This window comes from Cyrtonyx montezumae, unplaced genomic scaffold (assembly GCF_038088225.1).
Source record: "Cyrtonyx montezumae isolate F1298 unplaced genomic scaffold, pur_monq_1.0 scaffold_10, whole genome shotgun sequence".
NCBI classification, from domain to species: Eukaryota; Metazoa; Chordata; class Aves; order Galliformes; family Odontophoridae; genus Cyrtonyx; species Cyrtonyx montezumae.
In genome coordinates, this window is record NW_027071826.1 from 53,391,729 (window position 1) to 53,396,430 (window position 4,702).

Below are 4,702 nucleotides of genomic sequence, written 5' to 3' on the forward strand. Positions count from 1 at the left end.
CAGCAGTGGGTGCTCGCTGCCGTCTGCCTTCAGCGTTAGCGTAAGGCCTTCGGTTTATCGGACACTCTCTCTTGCTCATTTTATTTGATTTATGAGCTTTAATTCCAATTATATTGTATTATATTGTGTTATTTTGCTTTCCGATATCTATTTAGTAAATTAGCTTTCCTCCTCAGACTGTTGCCACTGTTTTGTTTCTAGGCCAATCTCCCTTTTCCCTTTTCCCTTTCCCCCTTCCCCTTTCCTCGGGCATGGGTCCATGGGTCCCCCGTACCAATCGTCATGGAACCGGGACGAACCTGCCCGTAAACCACTGATGCAACTTTAGGATGTCAGTGGCTTTGTGTCTTCCTTTTATAATGGAGCATTAGATTGGACTCCTTCATTGCATCCTTCTTTCTGATGAGCAGGCAGTGAAAAATCTAAGAAAATTACAGAATATACTTTTAGAAGGGAGGAAAAAGAGGTTTTGGCTCATCTAGCTCTCCAGTGGTTAAGAAGCTATTAAATGAAGGAAAAGCTCTGCATTCAGTCTATTAGAAAGCTATTGAAAATTGTCTTGAAATTAAGAGAGAAGTTCTCTTTATAGCAGCATGGATGGAACTGGATGGAATTCGATGGAACTGCACAACAACTTTACTTTTTGATGTGATGAGAACTAAAAAGCACAGCTTTCCTTAAAGAAAGTTTAGAGTACAGTGACTGGTTCTGACAAGTCCTAAGTGAGAAACACCCTTGGCTTTGGTGAAGTTGAACTTGCAGAAGGTCCTTCACAGAACAAGGCTGCATAAACTCTGTGAAGTCTTAAGAAAATGCCAGAGCCTCCGAGCTTGGTTCAGATGAATACTTAGATGTGCTATACTTGAGTGTCGCTGCGTCATTGCCTTGAACTCATCCAGTGATACCACGTGTGCCTCATTCCCATTTCACTGGCCACATGTAATGAGCAGACAAGAGCCAAACATTGTGTGACCTGGGGTACCTTCCAAGCAGAATGATAGTCCTTGTGTTTCCCCAGGCCTGTGTGCGCTGCAGTGACTAACCAGTAGCAAAGTCCTAAGCTCCAAATAAAAGTTTTGTGTTCTCTCTGAGCTTTCTGCAGCCTACAGAGCCAAATTTTATTCAAAAGCACTGCTCAGACTGAGGCTACGGGGTTTGTTTACCACTGGTGGTCTTGTTGCTTTGGCCTTTCAGCAGTGAGTATTGAAATTTGCCGATAAATGAGAGACGTGACTTGAAATGCGCAGTGTGCTCAGAGAGGTACGTGTGTTTCTTAAGGCATTTCATCTCGGCTGTAGGGAGAATTTCATAAAGCATCAGGATCAGGATCTAGCGCAGTTGAGTTGTGTGAAATGAAAAATAAATTGCTTTACTGAAATAGAAGAACATTTAGGTTGCGGTTTTTAAGTGAAACAAGCTGTGTTAGTTGCATTTATCGGCTATAAACATGCCACTCATCGATCTATGGTACAAATGTAACTAGCTAGTCCACAAGTAAGGTTCAATTTAAGCTGGGTACAGCATTCAGTCTTAGAAAAATTGTGCAGTCCATAGGCTCACTATATAGAGCTGCATTTCCGCCAAAATTTAATATGATGAACACTAATGTATTTCATGAGTGATCTCTTTGAAGTTAATCAGGGTGTAGTGAGAGAAGATATAGCTACGTGGTCAGAACCATCAGAAGGAATAGAGCGGAACAACGTGCCGATGTTGTAGAGGTGCTGGATATTTAATTCAGCTCTCTTGTGTTTTTTCTTTTTTTATTTAACATGGGTTTCTGGGTTGTTTTTTTTTCTTTTTTTCATGAAAAATGATGGCATGAGAAGAGCACTCAGAGCTGCTAGAAGTGATAGAACAGAAAATCAAGCCAGCTACCAGGATACCAGAGTAACCAGCAAGGTCTTTTCCCATACGGATAGGAATTTAACCCCACAAAAACAGGCATTGCAGCTTGATTTCACTGGTTTGGCATTCAGAGGAAGGGATTGTGTCCACATTCATATGTATTTGGAAAGCAAATGAAGTGCCATAGTTCTCTAGCCCTCTTACATGATTTACGTAGATTGTGCAATGAAGATAACTAATCCAATTATAGTGCTCCAAGAGTAGGGGTGAGAATGAGTTAAACTCTTGCTGAAGTGTGTCATCTTTTCTTTATTAACTGAAGTATCCTCTGTAACACCTATAATTAAGCTGAATTCCAGTCTTTCTGAGTATTTTTGTAAGAAATTCACCTTTTTTGAATGGTTTTCTCCTATCAGTGTTTCAGATTTGAGTTCTTATAGACTCACAAAATTGTTAAAATTGGAAAAGATTTCTAAGATCATCTAGTCCAACTGTCCACCTACCATCAATATTGCCCACACCACTCCAGTGAAAAAAAAGCCTACCACAGAAGTAGTGATTCTTTGCAGCTGAATTAAAATTAGTGTATGGACCCAAGAAAAAGACAGGCCCTTCTTTAGGATTATTCTCACATCTTTATATAGACAAGAAAAGAAATACAAGGCTTTGTTGATTTGGAAGCTTGGAAACTTGTTTTTCCTCTCCCAGAGTTTTTTTCTGCATCAGATAAAACATTTTCATTGTCTGTAGTTTGATTGTGATGTCCACTGTGCTTCAGAAAGTACATAATGTATCCAAAGATAGCTCTGAATTTTCTTCTGGATAATCCTATATATTATGGATGGTGAATTACCAAAAAAAAAAAAAATCAATAGAATAATACCTACTGGATGTGAGAAAGGCCTACGAATCCATCTCTCCTAGCAAGCATGGCATTAAAGTCTGGTTTAGATTCAGAGCTCACAAATTGTGCAGATTCCCATTGCTTTTGTTAGGCTTTTTCCGTGACGGAGAAAGAATATACAAGATGATGAAGTAACACTGTGTTTAATGTAAGATAGGTGTGAAGCACAAAGGTGACGTGAATTGTTCTGGTTGAATGTTTTCTTTTCTCATTCCTTTGTGATTGAGGTAGCTGTAAAAAAACAGTCATACTCTACCTCAAGAAGCTGGGTGTCTAAGTTATTTTCCAGTTATTTAGTATGTTCTGATAAAAATCTATTCAGTCCTTCATATTTGCAGAAATAGAGTTCTTCCTCAGTGCATCAGTCTTTTTTTTTTTTTTTTTTTGCTTTTGAGAATGGAAGCTCTGATCTGGCAGCTCAGTTCAATAGCTGGAGTAGTTACACTACTTAAGCAGCATACCGTCAGATTTAGTTCTTTCAATATGTAATATCTACTAAGTAGATCAGTCATTTCAGATGCATTTCAGATAAATGGCAGGGTTTTTATGTGAAAGACTAAAATCTACTTTATTTTTTATTTTTTTTTCTGAAGAGGCATTCTGTATATGCTGGCAATCTAATCTTTGGAACAGTGCTCATTTATCTTTTGAGTGAAACATAAAATGAAAGCCCTAAACACTTCTGGTCATTAAAGATACAGTTGATCCTATGTCCTATTTCAGCTCAGGTAATTATGTTCTACCTTCTTTAACAGCGTCTGTCAGAGAACTCACTCCTTTGAAATAGCTGTCTGGTTAGCACGGGGTGGCACCCCATGCCTTAACTTTGTAGATGCTGTATTTTTGATAGCTTGCAGGCCCTTTCAGCTTTTGGTAGCAGTTACATCGTTTTAAATGGGAATTTTTCTTAGGTGAAGTACGAGCATATAGACGTGTGAGGGTGAGCACACTCAACCACTGTCCTTCTCATTGCATTGTCCTGGAAGTAGTAATATCTCTAGCATGGATGGCAGAGTTGAACAGGAACAGGTATAGGTACTCACACAGCTGCTGGGAGTTGAACGCTACAATCCTTATGAGTCCCTTTTGACTTAGGAAAGTCTATGATTCTTCTGGGTCTTCTTGTTGGTAGGTAGTCAACCTCTTTAATGAGCTGCACAAAGAGGGGAGACAGCCAAACTCTGCTTAGGATCCCGTGTATCTCCCTTGTGCGTACAGCAGCCACACAGCTTCTTTAAGAGTCTACTGGACAAGGAAGCACTGATGAATTTGGCAGTAGGTATTGCTCAGTTTAAGGGAGATTAAGCAGATTGTTCTAATTTCCAAGACAATTTTTGTTGTTTTATTTTTACTTGTTTTTTAATAAGTGGCCAGAATTGACAATAGCCTGTCCTTTTTCTGCAGTTCCAATGTGTTATGGTTTTATGATTTCTGTTGTATTATTGATATTCCACATCATAACATCACGTGGTGTATTGGGAGTTAAAGAAAGCCTACAGCAGCAGGTATTCCTGGGGGTCTCTCATCCAAGTAATAGCCAGGTCCAACCCTGCTTAGCTTCCGAGATCAGACGAGATCAGGCATTGCCAGAGTGGTGTGGCCGTAAACAGTTTTTATCTTTCCCTCTGAGCGTAAATACGTAAAAATGCAAAGCATTGCAAAGTCTTCTGGGGAACGTAGTTCTTCTCCTCTTCTGAGACAGGTACACCCAGAAATATCAATGATCCACCGAGCTGGAGCATTAAATTTATTATGATGTGCAATATGAATAATACAACAAAAATCATAAAACTACAACACAATGAAAGATTTCAGGCTCAGAAGAACTTTGAAGAAAGTTCTTTCTTCTCTTGAGCGCACACAAAATACTTAAATTGTTCTGCTGTTGAGTAATCAGAAGGTGTGGCTAGTGCATTTACTTTACTTGTTTATATGACCAGTTATGAAGAC

The 4,702-nt window shown here is 39.2% G+C and overlaps 1 pseudogene; it reads right to left on the minus strand.

Moving 5' to 3' along the window:
- Positions 1-4,242: 4,242 nt before the first annotated feature.
- On the minus strand, positions 4,243-4,360 carry LOC136044031 (5S ribosomal RNA; annotated as a pseudogene).
- Positions 4,361-4,702: the final 342 nt, after the last annotated feature.